At 35.5% G+C, this 27,140-nt stretch overlaps 1 protein-coding gene and 1 long non-coding RNA gene across 2 annotated transcripts in view; both read left to right on the top strand.

Moving 5' to 3' along the window:
* Positions 1-27,140, top strand: part of LOC112669839 (leucine-rich repeat-containing protein 37A-like) — a 237,007-nt gene that overhangs the window by 142,869 nt on the left and 66,998 nt on the right.
* LOC112646578 (uncharacterized) lies at positions 105-16,569 on the top strand. The gene is made up of 3 exons (XR_007413176.1): positions 105-241; positions 11,894-12,081; positions 13,938-16,569. It is a non-coding gene; the product is annotated as an uncharacterized LOC112646578 (long non-coding RNA).

Here is a 27,140-nt window from a genome sequence, read left to right on the forward strand (position 1 = left end):
CTGTTGCCAAGACGACGGCTTCCGGGTGGGCGGGCCAAGGTGACTTGTGGCCGGAAGACGAGACTCCGCGGGAAAAGCAGCCTTGCCAAGCTGAAGGAGGAGCTGGCGGGCTGAGGCAGGTTCCTCGAGAGTAAAGGTGGGCGTGCGGTGGGGTCCCGCCACAGGCCTGCGTTTCCTTTACCCTTCTCTGTCATCAAACGATATTCCTGTCCAGTTACAAAGTGCAAGTTGTTGCCCTAAGGTAAGCGTGTGGTAACCCTACCCTCTCGTTAAGTAAGGGTTTATAGAAACCCTAGTCCACTTCGTCACTCGAGGAGAGGAGCGGGTGATTAAAAAGAAAAAAAAAAAAGAAAGAAAAGAAAAAAAAAAGGAAGTTCAGTAACTTAGAGTGCGGATTTTTTTTACTTCACTGTACACGTTTTGTAGTTTTAAAACACGGGCGCCATTCGACGTACTGTTAAATTTAAAATTTTGGTTCTTCCTGACTGCCAAATTCCGCCCTAACTTGGTAATGGACAAAGACCTGAATTTTCAAATTTTCTGTACAGTCGCAAAGCTTCTCTGACTTAAGTTCCTGATCTCCCACAAATCTAAAGGCAGACGGTAAAATAGCCAGGTGCTTTGAGCCTAAACCGTTCCAGGAATCCAACCGATTCAGCTGTCTCCTTTCTTTCCGAGAATCATTGTAATCTAAAATAATTGGAGCTAGGTGCTAAGTATGGCGCCTTCGGTTCAACGTGAATCTCATTGGACGGTATTGGTCTCACTCCAGTCTTACTTATGAAAGTAAACATTGAAATGATAGGGGGGAAATAAGGCTCTTCAAAGACACATAATTCTTCTAAAAAGACCTTGCTGCTTTGAAACACATGTTTTAAGAAGCAGCAAAAGTCACTGTTAAATTCTTGTCACCAAAGTCTTGTAGAAAACTTCACCAAAACTTCCCTGCCTATCAGGAAGAATTTATTCCTCTAGAATTAGGGCAGGGAAGTATTTATGAAGGCTTAGATCTATCTATCTTTAGGTCCCTCCAACCTCTTTCTTAATATTTCATCTTCAAAACTCCCTGCTAATGAGCACTTTTCCTGTAGCTTGGATGAGACCTTTTGAATAACTTCCTCAGCCTGTAGGTTAGAAATTTCATTAAATAAAAAATTAAATACATTAGAATGCTTAGGTATGAAGCATTAATGAACTGTGTAATACATTCTGCAGAAGAGGAGGCACTTAAGAAAACACAGACCACCTGCATTATAGAGCCATTCTAATGTGATAAGGTTTGATATATAGGCAAGAGATGAAAAAAAAATGGCCAGAACGTCAAAAGAGAATGTTCCATGAGCACCTTAACTGCCTTCACAGATCATTTGAAGATAAAACTAAATCTTAGCAGATGCCCAAGAGATCTTAGAGATGAACTAGAATGACCTTTGGATGTCAGTATTGTACTGAACAAAGTCATTTGGACTGTTATTTATCTGGCAGGGAAAAAAAAGCCTAAATTTTATAAGGACTTGGTCATTAATTTAAAAATGATTAGTGACTTTAGGGTTGAGAAAGGAAACTTGGACTTGTTAGATGTACTTATACTTGGAAAAAATGTTTCTACAAATAGTAGACATTTGACTTTGTATGCTGTTCCTCTCACCCAGATGTCCTTTCCACACAGCTTTGCTGAATCTTACTTATCCTTCAAGACCTAGGTCGAATTTTGAAGTTTTTGAGATGTAGCCCGCATATAGAATTATAATGTGCTCTTTATATGGCATTTTTGCTTTGGATCTTGTAATGTTTCTTAATGTTGATTAAATGTATTGTACGTATAGTTTGCATCATCTACTAGGTTCTAAGATGCTTAGAATGATATTTATCAGTGTACTGGCAGAATGACTTGCACATGGTAAACATGATTTTGATATAAAAATGCCTAAGATTAATATTAAATATAGTTGGGTAGCTGTATTAGTTTGCTCAGACACCCTTAACAAAATACTACAGACTGGGGGGGCTTAAACAGTAGAATTTTATTATCTTAAATTCTAGAGTGTAGGAAGTCCAAGATCAAGTTGTTAGGGTTGATTTCATCCCGAGGCCTCTCTCCTTGGATTATATAGATGGCCATGTTCTGTCTTGGTCTTTGCATGGTCTTTCCTATATGTATGTAAACTTCTGTGTCCAAATTTCTTAAAAGAACACGATTCAGGGATGCCTGAGTGGCTCAGCGGTTGAGCATCTGCCTTTGGCTTGGGGCGTGATCCCAGGTCCTGGGATCGAGTCCCACATCGGGATCCCTGCAAGGAGCCTGCTTCTCCCTCTGCCTATGTCTCTGTGTCTCTCATGAATAAATAAATAAAATATTAAAAACACGATTCATACTATCCTAAAGCTTATTTACCTCTTTAAAGATCTGGTCTTCAAATATGACTGCATTCTGAGAAGCTGGAGGTTAAGACTTCAACATAGGAATATGGGGGTTTGATGGGGGCTGCACACAGTCCAGCCCATAATAGGCAACAATTAAAAAGCACAAATGGTTGGGAGCAGTTGTCTGTCACGATTAGCACTCTCCTATTTAGACCATTTATATAGACATAAATATGTAATCAGATTAATGTGAGATAATAGGAAGTAGTAGAGCCTGTGGTAAATCAGAATATCTGCCTGAGCGAAAGACATTTAAATTAAAATTTATAAACAAACACCCTAATAATACTGGGCTATTCCAACAAAACAAACAGACTAACTGGTTTTGGCTTACAGGCATTGGTTTGCAAAAACCACCAGCATATTATTTCATTTGGAATCTATAACCTTTTATGATAGATGCTGGACATATTAAGTATGTTTTTCTATATCCAAAGGCATTTTTCCCCAAATCCCATTGGTTCATACATAACTTTGTATTGAGTACCTGCTGTGTTGAAAGAACTTTACTGAATGCTGTAGTGTGATTAAAATCCTCAAATTTGGCCTCATATATCCGAGAGTTACGGGGACATCCTATTTTTGAGATTTTATTTATTTATTAAGTGTATAACTATGCATGATTTATGTTTATTTATTTTGATACAGGTCTATCCTGTAAATAAACTAGAACTCAAAAAATTCCCTGTCAGATTATTTGCCCTCCTAAAGCCAAAGCTTTTCCCTGAAGTATCCTGTAGAAGACATGAAACATAGACAAAAATAATTATAGTGCAAGATAAAAGTGAGACTTTAAGAGAATTATAGATAAAGTACTGTGGGAAATTAGAGGAGGAAAAGATTTCTTCCAGCTAGGTGTGTTATTAAAGGTATTTAATGCAGTTAGAATTAATCTTTCCTACGGCCCATGGTACTTGTTATACAGCATTAATCAATGTATTATATGGTAGCTATTTGTATATGTTCCCATCTTTCCCAGTATACTCTGAAATACACAAGAATGTCTTAGTCTTTATATTAACCAATCTCATGTTGCCCAAAAGTATCAGAGTCACCTGGGGGAACTTTTTAAAAATAAACTTCTCAACTCTATTTCTGGAGATTCTAATTTAATAGGCCTGGAGGGGTGATAGAGAATCTATTTTGAAAAGGCTTCTTTCATTTAATGACTCTGATTATCAGCCCCATTTGGAACCTCCTGCCCTAGAGCACCTAGTATATAGTATGCTCTCAATAAATTCTTGTCACATTATATGAGCAGAGCTGTGACTTAGTAAGATTAATAAGACTCCAGTGTGTAGGATGAATTAGAGTGGAAAATATCCTAGAGGCAAGGAAGTCCTATTACTGATGTCCAGCTAAAAGATTAAGCAGCCTGAAACTAGGGTAAAGGCCACAGGAAAGGAGAGAACCAAATGAGAAACATTGAAAAGGTAGAATCTGCAGAATTAGATGATACTTGATATAATGCACTAGTTCCCAAACATAGTGTGCCTAAGACTTAGATGGGATGTTTGTTTAAAAAGCAGGTTGCGACTCTCCTGTGAAATCCTAGTTAGTCCAGGGTGAGGCACTGAATCTGCATTTTTAACAACCCTGACTCATGATTTTTATTTAGGTTGTTTAATCTTTTAATTTAAGACCTCAATTTAAGAACACATTGATCTGTGGACCATTGTAAGAAGGAAGTTTAAAAAAATCTAAAGATTAAATCTTGAGTGAAAGGGAAGATGATAAGCCATTAATAGACACTCGGTATTTGGTTTAGAGGGAAATGAAGTTCATCTATGGAGCTATTTAACAGGAAGAAATTCAGTGTGAGAGCCTGGGAAAGGTACAGGGTGAAGAAAAATTTGGAAAACCCTTGTGATAAAAACAAAGATTCCTGAGAGAGAGAGAGAGAAAGGAAAAAGAAGAGAGTCATGGAGAAAATTGGGGCATTAGTTTTCTTAGAGATCTTGAGATGAAGGAGGCAACATATGAAAGAGAAGGTGGAGAGAACACTTGGAAAAACCAAAACCAAGAGTCTTAAATAAAGAATATATCGTCGAGTGTGGATGAGAACTACAAGGGTTATGGGGTGAACGTGAAGATCTATTTGGTACCCTTTAATAGAGGGGGTTTTACACAACTGTGTGGTTGGTATGAGTTGAAAAATAAATGATGGCAAGAAAATTTAAGCTAGGGATGATTAGGCATAATTTACAATGTGAAGAAAAAAATATCTACACCCCCATGTTCACAGGATTATTTACAATAACCAAGACAGGGAAACAACCTAAGTGTCCATCAAAAGATGAATGGATAAAAATGCTGTGATATACACACACAGTAAAATATTAGCCATAAAAAAGCAAAACAAGGAAATCCTGCCATTTGTAGCAACAGAGATGGACCTTGAAGGTATTAGGCTATGTGAAATAAGTTGGAGGGTGACAGATACTGTATGATCTCACATGTGGAGTGTAAAAACAAAGCTCAAAAAAGAGGTCAGGTTTGTTGTTATGAGAGGCGGGGGAGGGGAGGTACCCCGGTAGGGGAAGTACAAACTTCTAATGGTAGATAAATAGTAATAGGGATGTAATGTACCTTTTATGTTGATTATAGTTTGCATTGCTATATGATACATGTGAAGTTAAGAGTGTAAATCCTAAGACTTCTCATCACAAGGAACTTTTTTGTTTTTTGCTTATTGTATCTATATAAGATGATAGATGAGAACTAAACATTATGGTAATCTTTTCACAATATATGTAGGTCAGACAATTATGTTGTACACCCTAAACTTGTACAGTGGTGTATACCAATTATATCTCAATGAAACTGGAGAAAAGAAATGAGATTGTCATTATGTGAAAGAGGTAACTGAGGAAGATACTTAAAATCTGTTAGAGATTTCCATTTTTTGTAACAATAAAAAATAATTCTTAAGAGCAGGATCAAATGAAATAAAGAAATAAAAGGGCCATGATAATACTAAAAGTAAACATGCATCATTAGGATAACATAGATTTTTTTTCAAACTTTTTATATAAATTAATTCTAGTTAGCATACAGTATATTATGAGCTTTAGGGGTAGAATTTAGTGATTCATTAGTTGATTGTAACACCTAGTCCTCATTATATCAAGTGCCCTCCTTAATGCCTATCACCCAATTATCCCAGCCCCCCAACCACTTCCCCTCCAGTAACCCTCAGTTGTGTTTCCTATAGTTAAGAGTCTCTTATGGTTTGCCTTCCTCTCTGTTTTAGTCTTATTTTTCCTTCCTTTCCCCTATGGTCATCTGTTTTGTTTCTTAAATTCCACATATGAATGAAATCATATGGTATTTGTCTTTTTCTGAGTTATTTCACTTAGCGTAATACACGCTAGTTCCATCCACATTGCAAATGCCAAGATTTCATTCTTTTTGATGGCTGAGTAATATTCCATTATGTGAATGTATGTATGTATGTATATATCACATCTTCTTTATCCATTTATCTGCCAGTAGACATCTGGGCTCTTTCCATAGTTTGGTTATTATGGACATTGCTGCTATCAGCACTGGGGTGCATGTGCCCTTTCAAATCACTATGTTTGTATTCTTTGGATAAATACCTACTAGTGCAATTACTGAGTTGGAAGGTAACTCTATTTTTAACTTTTTGAGGAACCTCTATACTGTTTTCCAGAATGTACCCGTTTGCATTCCCACCAATAGCTTAAGAGGGTTCTCCTTTCTCCACATCCTCACCAACATCTCTTGTTTCCGGAGTTGTTCATTTAGCCTTTCTGACCAGTGTGAGATGGTATTTCATGTGGTTTTGATTTGTATTTCCTTGATGCCTAGTGATGTTGAGCATTTTTTCATGTGTCTGTTAGACATTTGTATGTAATGTCTTCTTTGGATATATGTTCATGTTTTCTGTCCATTTCTTTACTGGATTTTTTTGTTTTTTGAGTGTTGAGTTTGGTAAGTTCTTCATAGATTTTGGATACTAACCCTTTATCAGAAATGTCTGCAAATATCTTCTCCTATTCTGTGGGTTGCCTTTTAGTTTTGCTATTTCCTTTGCTGTGCAAAAGCTTTTTATCTTGATGAAGTCCCGTATTTCATTTTTGCTTTTGTTTCTCTTGCCTTTGGAGATGTGTTTAGCAAGAAGTTCATCTGCAGCTGAAGTAGAAGAGGTTGCTGCCTGTGTTCTCTAGGATTTTGATGGATTCCTGTCTCACATTTAGATATTTCCATATAAAAAAATCTGTTTGAGGGCACCTGGGTTGCTCAGGGGTTGAGCATCTGCCTTTGGCTCAGGTTGTGATCTCAGAGTCCTGGGATCAAATCCTGTGACTGGGATCAAGCCCTGGGATCAAATCCTCTGCTTAGGTCTCTGCCTCTCTCTATGCTCTCCCTGTGTCTCTCATGAATAAATAAATCTTAAAAAAAAAATCTGTTTGCTACTATGAACTTTGCTTGATATGTAAATAATTTTATTAAGAAACTTAAGAAATTGAACTCCAATAAAAAAATAATAAATAAATAGCATTCTGGCATGGCAAGAAAAAAAAGAAACAAGATATTGAAATATTTTTTTAGTTTCTATTTCTGTAAAATCTATAAAACTGAAAAGATACAGGGGCGCCTGCATACATGGCTCAGTTGGTTACACCTATGCCGTCGGCTCAGGTCATGATCTCTGGATCTTGAGATCGACCCCCACGTTGGGCTTTCGGCTCAGAGGGGGACCTATTTGTCCCTCTCCCTTTGCCTGCTGCTTCACCTGCTTACAAACACCCGTACTCCCTCTCTCTCTGTTGAATAAATGAATAAATCTTAAAAAAAAAAAATAGAGACCATAGAAACAATTGAAGAAAACAGCAAGACATGGTTTAGAATGAAATTCATTGAAGAAGAAAAATCCCCCTAAAAATAACTCACTTAGTAGAAATTTTCTTGATTTTGTACCATCTCCTTTTTGTCATAGAGAAATGTTATAGTATGTCTCATTAGAAGCATTTTTTAAATATCTGTAATACAGGCAACTAATAGAACATATATATTTATAAATAACCATGACATACGGTAAAATCATAACTATATGAAGAATGAGCCATTATATCGATATATAAATTTTCATGTTAAAATCCTATTTTTAGAAAGGTTTCTTAAAAAAAATAAAAAGGTTTCGTAAATAAGGCTGTTAATATTTGTCAATGTATTTTGTAAGAATATTTTTAAATTGGTGTGTTTAAGTTAAATTTAATTACTGATGTGGTTGAATTTAACTCTGTCATCTTGATACTTGTTTTCTATATGTCCCCTGTATTCTCTGTTCTTTCATTCCTCTTCTCCTATGTTCTTTTAGGTTAATCGAGTATTTTTTCGGTTTCTATTCTATCTCCTCATTTGTCTGCTTGGTCATATATACTTGTGTTGTAATTTAATAGGATCCTTTAGAAATGAAATATACGTACTTAAATTATCACAGTCTACCTTGGATTAGTGTTATACTACTTCACTTATAACTTCCCTTACAGCAATGTAATTTTATATACTTCCCTCTCATTCTTTGTACTAATTTTGTCATTATTTTTACATCTATACTTTCTATAAGCTCAAAAATACATATTGCTATTTTTGCTCTAAACAATTAACTGACTTTTAAAAAATTGTGGTAAAATAACATAAAACTTACCATCTTAATCATCTTTTTAAGTTTGTATTTCAGTAGTGTTAAGTACATTGACATTGTTCTGCAACTAATCCCTAGATCTCTTTTCATCTTGCAATATTGAAACTCTATACCAATTAAGCCACAGTTCCCCATTCCCTTTCCCACAAGTACCTGACATTTCTGCTTTCTGTCTCCATGAATTTGACTACTGTAGGTACCTTGTGTATAGAACCCATACAGTATTTGTCTTTTTGTGACTGGCCTATTTCATTTAGCATTATGTCCTCAAGGTTCATCTTTGTTGGAGCACGTGTGAGGATTTCCTTTATTTTCTTTTTTTAATTAAAAAAATTATTACTTTTAATTCCACTGTAATTCTATACATTACCCAGTGCTCATCATAAGTGTACTCTTATTTCACCCATCCTTGTACCCACCTCCCCTCTGGTGCCATCAGTTCCCTATAGTTAAGAGTCTGTTTTTTTGTTCCTTTTTTCTTTGCTTGTTTGTTTCTTATATTCCACATGTGAGGGAAATCATATAGTATTGGTCTTTCTCTGACTAGCTTATTACACTTGCCATTATACCTTTTAGATCCATCCATGTTGTTGTAAATAGAAGGATTTCATTCTATTTTATGGCTTAGTAATATTCCATTTTGTGTGTGTGTGTGTGTGTGTGTGTGTATATACCACATCTTTTTAACTCATTCATATATTATTAGAAACTTGGGCTCCATAATTTGACTCTTGTAAATAATGTTGCAGTAAACCTAGGGGTACATGTATCTTTTCCAATTGATGTTTTCTTATTTTGGGGGTAAATACCTGGTAATGGAATTACTGGATCACAAGGTAAATCTATTTTGAATTTTTTGAGGACCCTCCATACTGTTTTCCATTTGAGCTGCTCCAGTTTGCATTCCTACCAACAGTGCACAAGGGTTCCTTTTTCTCTGCAACTTGACCAACACTCGTTTCTAGTATTTTTTTTTTGTAGCCATTCTGACAGGTGTGTGATGATACCTCATTGTGGTTTTGATTTGCATTTTCCTGTTGATGAATGATGTTGAGCATCTTTTCATGTGTATGTTGGTCATCTCTGTGTCTTCTCTGAAGAAATATTTATTCAAGTCTTTAGCCCATTATTAATTGGTTTATTTTTGGTGCTGAGTTGTAGAAGTTCTGTATATATTTTGGATACTAACCCTTTATTGGATATATCATTTGCAAATATATTCTCCCATTCAGTAGATGTCTTTTAGTTTGTTGACCTTCCTTTGCTGTGTTAGAAGCTTTTTATTTTGATGTAGTCCCAATAGTTTATTTTTGTTTTATTTCCCTTCCCTTAGGAGACATATCTAAGAAAAAGTTGTCTGGCTGATGTCAGAGAAGTTTCTGGCTTTGTTCTCTTCTAGGATTTTACTGATTTCCTGTCTTACATTTAGGTCTTTAATATATTTTGAATTAAGTTTGTGTATAGTATAAGGAAGCAGTCCACATTCATTGTTTTGCAGATAGCTGTCCAGTTTTACCAACACCATTTGTTGAAGAGACTGTCTTTTTCCCATTACATATTCTTATCTCCTTTGTCAAAGATTAACTGGCCATATAATTGTGGGATTATTTCTGGGCTCTCTGTTCTATCGAACTGTGTATCTATTTTTGTGCCAATACCATACCATTTTGGTTATTACAGCTTTGTAGTATCTCTTAAAATCTGGGATTGTGATATCTCCAATTTTGTTCTTTTTCAATATTGCTTTGGCTATTCGGGGTCTTGGGTGGTTCCATACAAATTTAGGGTTTTTTTACATTTTTTTTAAGATTTTATTTATTTATCATGAAAGACAGAGAGAGAGAGAGAGAGAGAGAGGGACAGAGACACAGGCAGAGAGAGAAGCAGGCTCCATGCAGGGAGCCTGACGTGGGACTCGATCCAGGGTCTTCAGGATCACACCCTGGGCTGCAGGCGGCGCTAAACCGCTGCGCCACTGGGGCTGCCCGGTTCCATACAAATTTAGGATAATTTTTTAGTTCTGTGAAAAATGCTATTGATATTTTGATAAGGGTATATTTTCTAAGAAATTGCTGCTTACTGTGTTGTATGCAGCTATGTTTTGAAAAACAAAAAATAAAAACATACTTCTTAGAATGTGGAAAGAATTAGGTAATATTATTTCAAAAATAAGTTCTGGACTTTTAATACAACTGTATAAAAGTAAGGAATGTGATGGGCATGAAAATGTAGTGCTTAGATTTCCTGCTATGGGAAACATAAATGACTGATGACCCCATCTGCTGCCTTTTAGACCCAATCTCAAATTCATGCCAAGGCCAGGATTCCCAAGTGATCCTTCCAGACAATGACTGTATATGGGTGTTGTAAAGCGGGTCCTTTCCAATTAGATGCAGGACTCCTTTACTGGCATACTTTGACTCAAGGACTTCCCACTGACTGAGCCAAAACTTACTTAGAACTGTGCTGCAGTCTGATGCTCTTCCCACCTGGCCTCCTTCTTCCCTTTTTCCTTCACAGCCTGGAGGCTCTCTTACCTTCCTTTGCTCCCTTCTCATCACCTATTATAAGCAAATCCCCAAATCTTTTGCTTACCTAATCCTATTTGGATATGCTTGTTAGAAGACCTAAACCATTACAGAAACACAGACCTGACATACTACTGACAGAAAATGGACCAAAATGATGACTTACAGGAAAAGAAATATCCTTACAGAAAAATTCCAAATAATGTGTGTATATACTCTCTCCTTTTTAGGAGCTAGGGCTTAATTCTACTCCCTTCCAATGTGGGGTTCATTGCTTCCAATGAATAGGGAAGTATCTACCAGCAGCCTCCCCCTTTATTTTATTATTTTTTTAAAGATTTATTTATTTACTTATTCATTCATTCATTCATTCATTCATGATAGACATAGAGACAGAAAGAGAGAGGCAGAGACACAGGCAGAGGGAGAAGCAGGCTCCATTCCAGGAGCCCGACGCGGGACTTGATTCCGGGTCTCCAGGATCACGCCCTGGGCCAAAGGCAGGCGCCAAACCACTGAGCCACCCAGGGATCCCCAGCCTCCTCCTTTAAAAAACCATCCCCGACTCCACACAGACACAGGAACCTTTTTAGACATTTTTTCATAATGCCCCCCTCACCCAGGTGAAATTTTATTACCATAAATACACTGTATATCTCTTTATGTACTATTTATATATCCACTATTTTATGCATGAAAAGAGTTAAATTTTTTTTGCCTGCAGGAATGAGTTTTTACTTCCTTGAGGATGTTATAATACCCCCCCACTGAGAATGCATAGAAGAGTATGGAAAGGGAAAATTTCTAACTTGCTGTGAAGAAATCTAGCAGACACCACCTTAACCAAGTTATCAAAGTTAGCATCACCAGTGATAAATACTGCTAATACCATATACTCCTAGTATGATACAGTGAGAAGGATATCTTGCCTTTGTAGGAGTCTTCTCCAGAAAACATAACCCCTGTCTTATTACAATAAAATGTCCAACAAACCCAGATTGAGGGACATTTTACTAAATATCTGACCAGCATGCTTCATAAGTGTCAATGGAATAAAAAACAAGGGAAGACTGAGAAATTGTCACAGATCATTCGAGACTAAGGAAACATAACTACTAAATGCAATGTGGTATCCTAGATCCTTGCACAGAAAAAGATCACTGGACAGACATGGGTGGAATGTGAATGAAATCTGTAGTTAATAGTGTTATATCAATGTTAACTTCTTAGTTTTGACAAATGTACCATGGTTTTTTTTTTTTTTAAGATTAATTTATTTATTTATGAGAGAGACGGAGAGAGAGAGAGGCAGACACACAGGAAGCCTGATACGGTACTCCATCCCAGACCCCAGGATCATGCCCTGAGCCGAAGGTAGACGCTCAACTGCTGAGCCACCCAGGTGTCACTCTACCGTGATTTTTAAAGATAATATTAGGGAAAGCTGGGGAAAAGGTAAGAGGGAACTGACTCTACTATCTTTGTAACTTCTCTGTAAATCTCAAATTGTTACAAAATTAAAAGTTTAATAAAGGAGTGTTCAAAGAATGAAGATCATCTATCTCTATGAAATAATGGCACGAGTATTAAAAGAGAACTAAATATAGATTGTTAGAATCATAAATATTAAGCTAATCTGAAAATGTGAGTTTTGTAGATATATTAGTAAGTGAAAAAATATAGGGGATGTAGTATTTCTCAAATTAGTGAAGCCGTGATGCAGTGTCTCATGACATCTGTGCACAATTAATTCAAGTTGTCCTGGATATAAACAGAGTCAGATGTATTCAAACCTGGCTGGAGAACCATAAAAAATATTGATAAAGCATAAAAGGAAATGTATCAAATTGGCGAATATGTCTAGGTGCTGCAAGGATCAGTGTTACGTCCTGTCTTACCTAGGTGCTGCATTAATGATGTAGAAAAGAGAGGAAAAAGCATATTAATGAAATTCACAGATTATATTAAATTGCAAATAGCAGTAAGGGCAGCAAAGCAATATAAAAGTATGCAGAGAACTTAGACATGTGGAGTGGAGACAAGATGAGATTCTACCCCTCTAAAATAGAAACTACTACTGCATTAGGAGAAAAACAATAAAGCAGAATAGGTATTAAAAGGAATTGCGATCTGAAAGTCATCAAATGGTCAAAAGGACCTCAAAGTGAAAATGAATATTAAAGTAGATAGAAATTTATGATATAGTGATTTTGAAGATTATGGCTGCATATACTACATACCACAAAGAGAGGATAGCATGGTCTGTTCTTCAGACCTCCAGTAAAACGACATCTGGAAGACAGAATTCGTTTTGTGTCAAGTTGGTACCTAACTACCATTGACAAAATAGAAGTAGTAATAAAAATGATTAAGCCTTAGAACATGGCTGACAAGTATGTTTATCTTCAGCAAATTATACTGAGTTTTTTCACCAGTCTTTCCATTCATAACTACTGATTCTAATTCATATCCCACATAGGTGACCCTTTGTCAAACACACAACTTATACTAAGCCTCAGAGAACCTTACCTCTTTTTAACCTTCTCCCTTGTTTCTCCAATTAAATTTACAAATTCTTTGTAATTTCTCATTTTCATTAAGATTAAATTAAATTAATATAGCCTTTCTTGATTACTTACTAAAACTGACTGAAGCTTAAGTCACATCTACATCCCAATGATGCAAGCCTTGTTTGCAAATGCATGCATATGCTCCTACCAGCAGCTATAAAACAGAGCATAAACTAGAGTAACATCTGAGAAGTGTGTTGTACTTGAGACCTTACTGAATAACAACTTTAAGAAAAAAAAACCACATAGATCAGAATTCTAGTAGCAGTGCAATATTCCAGTGATCACAGCATATATCAGGAAACCCCAAGGCATTATCACCTGTTGGCAAGGAGTCATTCAGAATAATATATGAAGAAATCTCTCTTCTAGATGACTACATATACTTATTAAGTATAACATAATAGATGCTTTTGAAAAAACTTTCCCAGTACAAAAAAAGTCTATGAATTTTTATTTTTATGGTTTAAGAGTATGTATTTCTTTAACATCTGTATGAAAAAAATGTATAATCCTAAGGGCATACATAATATTTAGGCTCAGTAGATTACAACAAACAAAATATTTATGAGAATCAGTGAGTTAGAAGAAATATGTGAGATCTTGTCTCAACCCCCTCTTCTTTTATATATAGTCATAGTGGGCACAGAGATGAAGGAAGGAATACCCCGCATAGTTGGGGAAAGGATACTACACAATAAATTGATGTTGTTTTTTTTTGTTTGTTTTTTTTTTTTTTAGTGCTCGATGTTGTATTTTTAAGAAACTGAGGAGAATCCTACATTGGATGGGAGGCTGGATCAAATGAATTCTAAGGTTCTTCTCCATGCATTGAGGATATTTGTGTTAATTATATGGCTGCTTGGATGCCTACAGAGTACACACATGATATGGTTGTCTCAAGATCTTTATAAAACTAAACAATATCATCTATTCTCCTTTTTCAGCAAAGCTTCTTACTGTAGAGATATAGCTCTACATATAAAATATATACATATATATATAAAACAAGAATGTATAAAGAACAAGAACTGTTCCCTCAGTTCAGGCTCTAGATGCCTAGGTGTTATACTTGGTTATTAAATTATTTGTTATTGGACAACCCAGCCTTAACTCTCATAAAATACAGAACCCTAAACACCAGAAGTGTAGGGAGGTTAAAAGACTAGATATAAGCACATTTATCATTAATTCTTTGAAAAACGTTGTGACAGGAAGTAAAAAGGGACTTGATAATTCTGTACCTGAAATAATTCATATTGTTCAGTATTTTCTTAGACACTTCTGTGACAAACTCCAAAAAGTTGCCTTCTTTATATTCTTCGAGGTAACCTGGTCATTATTTTTTCATGACTCATGTGTCAGAGGTATAGCTGTCATTTCTACAGTCACTTCAACAATAGATAGTAAAACTGATCATGTCCACTGACTTAAAGCATACAAGAATCTAGTTTACTATTGATATTAAACATCTAATTTTTGCTCATCTACAACTTAGTATCTTTAGAAAGCCACATATGCCTCGAAATATTCTTGTCATCTGGATGCTATTTGTTACCATTTCTTGATTTTTATTTAGGTCTTAACATCTTCATCTCTCTTAGAAGCTGAGACTAGATCCTTGGCCATGAGTTCTTTGGTGCCTAGGATATCTTTTTATTTTTAAATCTTTTGCAGTGGTATAGCCAGCGTATTGGGAATCATTTTGAATATTTGTGGCTGAGAAGGGCTTCTAATAATTTCCCAGATATTCATGAGAGACACAGAGAGAGAGAGAGGCAGAGACACAGGCAGAGGGAGAAGCAAGCTCCATGCAGGGAGCCTGACTTGGGACTTGATCCTAGGTCTCCAGGATCACACCCTAGACTGAAGGCAGCGCTAAACCGCTGAGCCACTGGGGCTGCCCCCCAGATATTCTTCATGAAAACAATAGACTTGAATTCTGACCCTTACCAACTTCCTGTATTTTTATCAAATGATTTTTATAATCACAAAACAGAAAAATAACGTGAGCAATAGAACAAAGTATTTGTTATAGTCAAATGCAAAGTTGATTAAACGGTAAGGAGATTAACTTATTTGGGTTTTTGTTTGTTTGCACCAGCAAGATTTTATTTCATTTTGCAAAGTTGCAGATTTTTCTGGACTTCTCTTTAATGATTTTATCATGGTGAGTGCTAGATTTCTCATATTGGCTCTACCACCTAGAAACATCTCTGAATGTAAGTTCCAAGTAGACTTCCTGATTATTCAGATTTCATCCTAAGACTGTTGACTTCTAACTCTCCCATAATAAACCAATCAAAATCCACCCTCTAAGAAATCTTTAGATTTCTTGGTTTCATTCATTGTGTAGCTAGTTATCATGGTCTATTTTCATCATTCTTCTTGCTTTGCCCCGGCTGTCATCACCTGTGATCAATTGATATTTATATAGACATGAATTGAAGTAACCTCACAGAACTCTGACACCTTTAAATAAATTCTGTATTGCTAAATATTTTGTATTTGTAAACTACAATCTATATATAGGTTTTGGTTAAAGGTAACATACGTTTATTTCTAACATGCTTACTACTGCCAACATATAATAAGAGTTCTGGATTCTTTATAATTGCACGAAAAGGAGAAATATTCTTATTTTGCTACTATAGTAATTCTGAAGATGTTCAACAAAGTTGTAAAACTTGAGTCTTCAACATAGTGGTGAAAAGAATATGTACACACACACATGTACGAATATAACTTAGTAAGGTTTAGGGAAAAAAGAGCTAGTATGACTTATCTCAGGAAATTTGCTGCTAGACCTGGAATTTTTGGATTCCAGTGTTGATTTTTAATGTTGATTTTGATAGAATATGTTATTTTTGCACTCTAAATATAGTCAGGTTACTATGGTTGTAAGAAATATTCTTTATGACATAATCATAAAGTACAAGAAGCATAAGATTTACCGTACATTGTTATACCTGCAGCTCTACCAGCATGGTATTCAGCTTCCAAAAGTAATGCCAAGCCAAGCAGGTTTTATGGGAGAGAGTGTTTGTCTGCCATACTTCAAGTCTTAAAAAGTTTAACTTCCTATGCATCTGTCATTCATAATATATGTAAATTTTCTGAGTTACCAGGCTCTACTGCTTTTTAAGGTAATGAATTACTTGTGTTTATCAGGAGCCATCATTGTTACCTAAATTTACGTTAACTTACCTTATAGACGGGTTGTAGATTCTTAAAGGTATTATTAAGGACCACTTGGAAGATGATGGGGAGTATTTTCTTGTTATTCTTATGAAAGTTAGGATTATTGATTGCTGCCTTTTGTATAGTTATTTTAGGAATTCATCATTTTAAAGATAAGATTACAATTTCACTTTAACAAATGGGTAATTTATTCTGAGTCTGGCTCCTCCAGTTTTGTCTTTATCTTTTAAATTACTCTATTGTGCTATCTCTTATGAGAATATTCCTAAGAATTTTTTCCTAATCTCAGATTATTGTCCCTTATATTTCATACTTTTATTTAAGGTAACAAAATATTAAAATAAGTGTAGAATTGTCCTAATTATAGCATTAGATTTCCATGTTTTCTTGTTTTATTTTTGTCATTCACCTATCCTAATCATGGAATGAGAGCTCTATAATTCTTATTTTTTATCATTGTAATCTCCTTCCCATGCTATGCAGGAAAAAAGGAAGCAGTCTGCTAAACCATGAATACAAAATGTACAACCATTTAGATAATTTGGAAAACTTCATCTGGTGTTTATCCTCTAATCCTTTCATCATAATTTGAATTCATTGTTACTGTTACTTTCCTTTGCAGTGGTGTTGACATTTAGAGAGGTATTTATAATAGAATTTGCAGTATCTTTTAAATTGGTGTCCCCATATAGATTTTGGACACATGCTTGAGTACTCCAAATATCTCTAAATACCAGCTTAAATGTTTTCCTTTTTCTTCTTGACTCCTTTTTCCCCCTTAGCTACTCTATCTTTTCACAAAATTTGGATAAGAATAATCAAGAGTCACATCTTTTTCTTGTTCATAAAACCTAATGGTTGGATTTGTGTTCCATTAACTTAAAACAAATGAGTTAATGTTTATTTTAGACACTGATAAAGAGGGAAAGTAATGTAGGGTTTAATTCTATTTATTACTGTTTTTCTATTATCATTGCTTTTACCATAGATCACTATTCTTTATTCCCGACCTATTCATCAAATTCTAACATGTGGTATGATGAACTTTACATTCACTGTCTTTTGCACTGAATTCGTTGCAACTGCAGGTAATCAGCAATATGTAATCAAAATGAAATAGACTTCAGTGTCACCTTTATAGACTCATATAGAAACCATACCATAATTTATTTTCTTGGAGTTTATTCAGTGTCATAAATTTTTAGAAATGATAATTTGGTATTGAAAAATGCCTGATAATATCCAAATATTCTTTTAAAAAATTGAAACAGTTGATATACAATATTATATCAGTCTCAAGTGTACAACATAATAATGCAAAACTTCTGTATATTAAAAAATGCTCACTAAAATAAGTGTAGTTACCACCTGTCATCATAAAAAGTTCTTTTTTTTTTACTAGAAATATTTGTTCTTTTTAATCAGCTATTGAAAAAGTTCTTAAAATAAGGGGCACCTAGGTGGCTCAGTGGTTGAGCATCTATCGGTTTTTGGCTTGGGTCGTGATCGCGAGGTCCTGGGATCGAGTCCTGCATTGGGTTCCCCCCCAGGGATCCTGTGTCTCCTTCTGCCTATGTCTCTGCCTCTGTGACTTTCATGAATGAATGGATAAAATCTTTTTTAAAAAAGTTCTTAAGATATTATTGACTGTAGTCTCTATGCTATATTGTTCATCCCCACGACTTATTTTATAATTGAAGTTTGTGTCTCTTGGTCCCCTCACCTCTCTTGCCTATCTGCCAACCCTTTGCCCTCTAGCAACCACCAGTTTGTTCTCTGTATTTATGGGTTTGTTGTTAATTTGTTTTATTTCTTAGATTCCACATAAAAGCAAAATTATATGGTATCTGCCTTTCTCTGCCTAACTTATTTCATTTAGCACAATACCCTCTAAATCCATCCTTATTGTCGCAAATGACAAGATCTCATTCTTTTCTATGCTGAGTAATATTCCATTGTGTATATATACCACATATTCTTTTTTTTTTTTTTAAAGATTTTATTTATTCATGAGAGACACAAAGAGAGGCAGAGACATGGGCAGAGGGAGAAGCAGGCTCCCTGCGGGAAGCCCAATGAGGGGCTCGATCCAAGGATCCCAGGATCGCAACCTGAGCCAAAGGCTGACATTCAACCACTGAGCCACCCAGGTGCCCCTATACCATATATTCTTTACCCATTCATCTGTCAATGGATATTTGGATTGTTTCCATGTCATGACTATTGCAAATGATGCTGCAATAAACATACGGGTTCATATATCTTTTCAAGTTAGTGTTTTTGTTTTCTTTGGGTAAATACCCAGTAGTGGAGTTACTGGATCATATGGTATTAATATTTTTTAATTTTTTGAGAAACATTATGCTGTTTTCCACAGTGGTTGCCCAATTTACATTACCACCAGCAGTAAAGAGGGTTCCTTTTTCTACATCCTCATCAACACTTGCTATTTCTTATCTTTTTGATTCTACCCATTATGACAGGTGTAAAGTGATATCTTATTGTGGTTTTGATTTGCATTTCTCTGATGAGTAATGACATTGAGCATCTTTTTCATGTCTCTGCCATCTGTATGTCTTCTTTGGAAAAGTATCTGTTCAGGTCTTCTCCCCATTTTTTTTTTCATTTATTTATTCAGAGAGAGAGAGAGACTGAGGGAGAAGCAGGCTCCATGCAGGAAGCCCGACGTGGGACTTGATCCCGGGTCTCCAGGATCACACCCTGAGCTGCAGGTGCTAAACCACTGTGCCACCATTCTCCCCTTTTTTTAATCGGATTGTTTTGTTGTTGGGTTATATGAGTTCTTTCTATATTTTTTCTTTATATATTTTAGATAATAACTCCCCATTGGATATATGATTTGCAAATGTTTTCTCCCATTCAGTAGTTCAGTACTTTGCCTTTTGTTTTGTTGATAGTTTCTTTTGCTGTGCAGAAGCTTTTTGTTTTGATATAGTCCCAGTTGTTTATTTTCGCTTTTGTTTCTCTTGCCTGGGGAGATACCAAATATTCTTGGTCTCTCCATTCTAAATTATCATTATGAAGTAAATCTTAAGTTTTATGAAAAGCTGGTGTGGTTTATTTGATATGAGTTACTTAGGAAAAATTAGGGTTGCTGGTAATCTGTCATCTTTCTTTTAGCTCCTTATATATGAATTAGCAGTGAGTTTATAGTTTCATGGAACCAGTGCCCAGGCTATATTAACACAAGGTTTCAAATTCTCATTTCTTGAGAATGTGGAAGTAGCATCTCTTTGTTAGTTTGTCCTTTGATAATGGAATTAACTTGACTCCAAGATCAGTTACAGATGCTCCATAGTTATTCATTTTTAAGACTAGTTCATACAAATCTGTAGATTTACTTATTTTTTTTACTAAGTAAACTGTGCCCCTGACGTGGCTCAAACTCACAACCCTGAGATCAAGAGTCCTATGCTTTTCCAATGGGGCCAGCCAGATACCCCTAAATCTTTAGATTTAAATATACTTTACAGAGGTGCCTGGCTGGCTCAGTCCATTAAGCATCCAACTCTTGCTTTTGGCTCAGATCATGATCTCAGGGTCATGAGATCAAGCCCCATGTGCGGCTCCATGCTGGGCTTGGAGTCTGCTTAGGATTCTCTGTCTCACTCTCCCTCTGCCTCTCCCCCATCCAGGCTCCTGCACACACACACTCTCTCAATCAGTCATGACTCTCAATCAGTCAGTCGGTCAATTTAATTTACAAGATTGTTTTTTCCAATCTCCATATTAGCCCTTTAGACTCATAGATTTTTCTACTATTGGATTCCCTTACTGGCATCTTGTATAAAGTTCTTATTTTTCTTATTATTGGCCTTTCTCACAGAAAGTTAAGCAAAAGAGCTATTTAACATTCCTGCAAATTCTCATTTGTTGTGCTTTGTCTTGGTCCTGTCCCACTTCCATCTGAGTCTGTTTTTAATTCTTTCTGATTTCCATTAATTCCTCAATCGGACATTATTTCATTTTGCTTTTTTTGTCTCCTTTGACTTCCTTGATGATTAGCATACTATATCATATCATTCTTCCATTTTAAAAATATTTGCTATATAGTTCTTTTATTCATTTCTCGATTATTCATTTCTTTTTAAAAATTTTAAATTTATTTTAGTGAGAGGGCGAGAACATCAGTAGATGGGGCAGAGGGGAGGGAGAGAGAATCTGAAGCAGACTCTGTGCTGAGCATAGAGCCCCATGCAGGGCTCAATCCCATGATCCTATGACTCTGAGACCACAACCTGAGCCAAAACCAAGAAATGGACCCTTACCTAATGGACTGTGCCACCTAGGCACCCCATTTATTTTATTTCATTCATAATATTTTTCATTTTAATTGTTTTTTTCCCAAAAATATAACATTCATAGAGATGCCTGGGTGGCTTAGCAGTTAAGTGCCTGCCTTCAGCCCAGGGTATGATCTTAGAGTCCTGGGATCAAGTCCCACATCAGGCTCCCTGCATGGACCCTGCTTCTCTCTCTGCCTATGTCTCTGCCTCTCTCTCTGTGTCTCTTAAGAATAAATAAATAAAATCTTTAAAAAAATAACATTCCACGGTGTCTAGCTTAACTGTAACCCTCCTTTACATCATAAACTTGAGTTGTTTGTGATTACAAACTCCCAAGTATTTTCCCACCTTTAAAAATGGTTTCATTTATCTTTATAGGTTAAAAACTCAAAATGAAAGACACATCATAGGCACCTTATAAAAGGGAATTTATGTTAATTTGGGAGTGACAGAAATTGGAATAGCATTATGGGTTCATCCCAGAGCTACTTGGTGGTCTTGGTTAATTAAATAAAATTATTCAATGCATTGCTTAGGCTAACAATTTATGCCTATGACTTTTTATCAGAACTCTTGCTTTAAAACTGGGTTGCTTTTGCTTGGAGGCCCCTTGTATATCCCTCAATAAGCACATCTCAACTCTTAAAGATTTCTTAAAGGGAGAAAGGGATGGATAAAAACCTAGCCATGAAAATCAGTTAAGATCTAAAAGATAAAATTCAAAATGCTTTACTACTTTACTGAAATATACCTATGATCTCATTAGAGGTGGTTTCCCTAAAGCAAAAATACTTATGTTTTGATCTCTCCATTGTTTAAAGCTAACTGTATAGACTTGTTATCACATTGTCAGTAAGAGTCTGTCTTTGAACCACAGCAAATTGTGCTCCAGAGTCACCCCAGAAATATGTCCAGCTTCCTAGATGTTCAAGTATCCTCTTAGCCTATGGTTTACCTTGGGTGGGCTATATCACCCAAGGTAATAAAAATATATTATTCTCAGTATATAGGTTCACTTCCAGGTCTTTAGTTTTCAAGTATAGAATAAGAGTTTCCATCTACACAAAAAGCATATTTACTCAGACATTTAAAGGTATATTGATAATTGGAGTTTATTTTTCTAAAGAGTAAAAATTCTTTAATAAAATTTTGAGAGAATGAAAATTGAGTTTCTAGAATTGTTTTTTTTTACACAATACACTTCTTATAGACAAAGAGAGAAAAGGGAGGCAGGGCATGGTGAAGAGATAGAAAGAAAATAGCTTTTAGAAAAATAAATTATTGAAAGTGAAGTCCAAAGAGAAGGAAAAAAAAAAGAATAGTAATTTCAACCACAGTTAATCTGAAGCCATGTAATTAAAACTGAGGGCAGTTGATAGATAAGAATAAGACCAGAAGTAATATTTTACAGCAGGATTAGTTCACTTCAAGGGTACTTAGTGCTTATGGAAAGTGTAAAGGGGGTGGAGGAAAGAAGGCTTAAACACTAAATTATCTTACAGCCTTTCAAATTATTTCTGCAGATCCTATTACAGTAAAGTAAGCAGAAAAGGGGCAGCAGAACAAATCATAAGAATTTTTGTATCTATCTGTCCAGTACTCAATAAAGAAAAGTGGCAGACACAGTAAAAGATGCTTTCATGTTCTGTTCATCACCATGCTGTCCTCGGATGCAGATATCATTTGGCACCACTGCAAAACTAAAATTTGGTGCAAATAAAGGCATATTCTCTGATTTCAGATATTTTCCCTTTCATCAATTCAGAATAACTCTGCCTTTTTCTCTTAAATTCCTATGGAAAATGCCATCTAATTCATATTCTTTTACATAATTTATCAAAATCTAGAACTTTTTCTTCTTGTATCAGAGTTAATAGTGTATAACTTTTAAGAGGCAGAACTACTCTTCTGTTCCATTGCTTCCTCTAGCTTCAGAATAATGTGTTAAAATATCTTAGACATCTTCTTTAAATGGCCCTTCTTTTAGTCTTAATCTTTTTTTTTTTTTTTTTTTTTTGAGCAGAGCAGAAAATAATAAGTTTACGGAATGGTGGAATTGAATGTTAGCTTCAGTATAAAGTATGCAGAGTGTGTGTGTGTGTGCGTGTGTGCATGTGTTTTTGAAGGAGAGACTCTGAATCATAAACAGAAATCTTCAGATAATGAGTCTGAGTGTCAAAATTAAATAAGAACCCCAAATCCAAATAGCAAGTTGAGTTACTAAGTAAAAGTCCTTTGGTATAATTAAATGGGCAAGGATAGAAATATCTATGTACCACTGTTTCCATTCAGTTCAATAATCTTGCTCCTATCTTTACAAAACTAAAATTTAAAATAATATTTTTGTTAAATGGATCCTTTCCTCTATCCATGGAATGCTCAAAGGAAAGTTTTAAGATTGAATGAAGAGATGAGAAAAATGTCATTGATGCAATCACCATTCTCCATGTGAACCAAGCAACAATGATTTTATTGCCTATACCTCAAAAATAGTTTTTATAGAGCCCTTGAATTACTTAATCACTAAGTGATTCCACTCTCTTATTTGTAATAAGTATTATTCCAAAAACACAGAGTAAGAAAAGTAATTTAAATATTTTATATTAAATAACATGCTATAAGATTAACCTAATTTCTGGAAGATGTCCATGACTTCTTTGGAGAAAACCTACAGTATTATTTCATCAATATTTTTCTTTTTTTATTGTTGACTTATTCCTCATCCCCATTTTAACCTTCCTTTTATCTGGAAGGAGTATAGATACCTATCAAAATTATAACTTTCAGACTTTTACCAGTTCTTTTTCATTGTATTTTAGTTAATCTGTAGTGTCAATACACATTAGGCTGAAGCGTGTTGCATCCAATATGATGGCAGCAGGGAATGTAGGAACCACAGAAGAGTGAAGCATTAGTTGTATTCAATGGTTGGTGATTGCTTCTCTGAAAAAGCAGAAATGTTTTAAGGCCTGCAGATTTCTGGAAGGTATTTGTGAGCTTATTCAATACAATGGTTTCCAGTTTTTGGAATGATCCATGTAAAATCCCTTTGAAAATAACCATGTCAGGCTAAATGTTTATTATATCATGAAAGTTTAATGATAATTTAAATAAAACTAGCCAGTTAAAGCAGTCCCTGTATTTCAAACATGGTAGTTTTCTAAAGAGCTATTCATGTGTCATTCCATGTGCTGTCCCAAAATATTGAACCCTACATCCAGAATATAGAAAACAGACCAAATAGAAGAAACAAGCAATGATGAAATATATAGGCTAATGCAATAAATCAGGTCATTCATGAAATGTATTATGTTGATAGGATAAATTTTAAGCCTTAGATTCCTTCCTGCATCTACTTAATTCATTTGTGTGAAAAGGAGCATTTCTAAAATGAGTTCTGACTACTCAGTCCTAACAGTTTGGTGAATTTGTCAACCTGAAAATTGCTATCAAATATTTCAGCATAAGCTATTTTAAAAATATTTTTGAATGTATAACTGAGGTAACAGAGAAAAAAACAAGAAAGGAAAATTATTTCCCAGTAGCCTAAAATTAAGATGATAAAGAAATTGAGTGTGAGTTAATAGCTGCAGCTGCCTGTAGGAATTTGCTGGTCTCAGTATCCAAGGGTCTGTGGTTTTAACCTACCATGTTGGACTTGGAGCTGTGAAAGGCACACAATTGTAGCTGAAATTCAAAGTCCTCCAAAGACTACGTCCCAAGTAAAAGGGCAGAACTAAAAAAAAAAAAAAAAAAAATCTTCCCAATGGGACAGTAAGAACTCAAGAAAACTTGTCTCTCTAGCCCTGGGCTCTGGATTAAGGGGGTGGGGGTTAATAGAGAGACAGAGAAATGAAATATCTAGTTTCCTTTGTGTATCCACGGCCCGAGGCCTGCCCCCATTCCTGTTTGGGGTCAGATTTACCTTGTCTACGTGGTTCAGGAATTCCTAAACTCAGAAACAGACATAAAAACCAACCTGGGCTAAAAAATAATAATAATGATAATAATAATAATCACCGTGGGCTGGAAAGATCCAGACAGCATCTATAAGAAATGAAAGCAACAATTTTGGGGATACATAACTTCATTCAAGGATTCCCACAAATATAACCTCACTTAAAAATGAACTCAGTAGGGATCCCTGGGTGGCGCAGCGGTTTAGTGCCTGCCTTTGGCCCAGGGCGCGATCCTGGAGACCCGGGATCGAATCCCACGTCGGGTTCCCAGTGCATGGAGCCTGCTTCTCCCTCTGCCTGTGTCTCTGCCTCTCTCTCTCTCTCTCTCACTGTGTGCCTATCATAAAATAAAATAAAATAAAAATTAAAAAAAAATGAACTCAGTAACCCAAATTTAGGACACAAACTAGCAGTGTTGACGCCCAAGAATTCTCAATAATAGCATTCTCAAATAAAGACTATAAAATAACTGTTCTAAACATTTAAAGATACAAAAGAAATGGAAAAGAGAACAGACAGATATCCAGGCAGATTGAAAATAAAAAGAAGAACTTCCAGAAATAAAAAATTTATTGAAGTCAGAAGATGCACTGTCAAATACAAAGATTCTGAAATTTCCAGAGAGACAAAAAATATTTCCAAGTTGAAGAGTGAGATTCCTTACAGATACTTTCTTTACTCAAACCACATGCCATTTCACCAGTGACTTCTGGATCTTAACATGTGACTCTTATAACCTCTGAGAGCTAATTTATTGAGTTCTAGCAAATCCCAAGCCAGTATGCCATGTGTTAATTACACTGAATGGCCTCTTCAAAATAAACCACACAACACTGATGTTGATCCTGTTAGATTAAGACAAATTAAAAATCTAATACATAGTTTTGCTGTCAGGTCCTAAAGTTCAAAGGTCAATATGGTATATTGCAATAAGGCTATAGGTTACCCATGCCCCAATATTTTATCATAATAAACCAAATAGGGATGAAACACCCAGCAGTAGCCCATAAATCTATTAACAGTGAACTGTCAATGTCCTATATACCAGGGTAATTTGTTAATTCAGAGCTAGGTCTCTTTTTTCACTAGACCTTGTAAACTCCTTTCTGAAACATCAATAAACCATCTGCTTTGACTTGTTAATCAAATGACTTTATTCAGTCCAAAGCAATTTTTTCCTAATAAAAACAGAGTATTTATCTCCATGGCTATAAAAGAGGATTGTTTTCAACTGTTCACTTATAGTTAAGAAGCACATTTAGTTTGGATTGATTTCCAATGCTTCGGTCATATCTTGTCACTTTCCATTTCTTACACACAGCATCTCAGTTTAGCCATTTAGGAAAAGAAAAAAACAGTCAAATTCTGAATGTGGTATGGGACCAGTGCACAAAAACTCAAGAATAAGTTTGAGGAAAGAACTCACCCCAAATTACTGTAGATCAACATTTCAATATCCTGATTTCCCTCTGTCTGGAAATTTTCTTGTCATTCTAGATAGAATGTTCATACTAGCCACTGTTTCTCTCAACTGAGGTTTCCAGATATTTGCCTTTTAGTCAGTATAGCTCTGTTCTGAGTCACAGGGCAGATAATGTTTATAATAGAAACTTTTTATCCTCTCTTAGACTTTATTGTGTTATTGTAAAATAAAGTCAGCTTCAGTGAGATGAGATCAGAGATGTGAAGCTCTGCAAAGCTATCCCAGAAAATTGACCCCCTTTTCTCCAACCCACCAAACTGACATAAAATGAGTATTTCTGAGGTATCCGTGGGGATATTCTCAGTGCTTTGTGAATGAGCATCTTCAGGAATCGTCACGCTTCTTGCACCCTCTGTCCTTGGAGCTTACTGCCAGCTGGCAAATGGGAGCACAGCCTATGACCTCTGACCTTGAATCAGCTCCTCTTGGACTGTTAGAAAAATGATGTCTGGGGAGAGGTCTGAGCATTTGAGTTATTACTGGGTTCTGTCCTCTTAAAAAACAAAGAAGAAACTCATAGGTGTCCTTAATAAGCAGAGGCTTCAAATGCAGCACAAATCATGGTGCATTCTGGGAATTTTCTTGGGGCACAGCTTCCTTTCCCATTGCAAGTCCCTGAACAAAGGAAAAAATATGCAGCAAACAAAAAGTATAATTAAAATTCCTAAAGTGTTTATGCAGACTTGTTTTTATTCTTTTTATGCAGACATTATTTGGTGAGCTACCATTTAGATCTTTTTATGTTTGGGGTGGTATCATAGGAGAAGGATTGTCAAACAGTCCTGTTTCTCTCCATGTCCTTTTATCTACTCAATTTTACAAAGACGAGAAAAAAATCTTCTAAGCCCTTAATTCAAATTTTAGCCTCTTTTTGAGCCTAAAAGAGAAAACAGGAGAAACATCTGAGATTTTATGATTATAGCAATGAGTTTGTTTCTAATGTGTTCTAAGGTTTTCCTAACACTTATTGATTTTAACCTTATTCCCATAAGAT

The sequence above is a fragment of the Canis lupus genome, chromosome 9 (assembly GCF_003254725.2).
Source record: "Canis lupus dingo isolate Sandy chromosome 9, ASM325472v2, whole genome shotgun sequence".
NCBI classification, from domain to species: domain Eukaryota; kingdom Metazoa; phylum Chordata; class Mammalia; order Carnivora; family Canidae; genus Canis; species Canis lupus.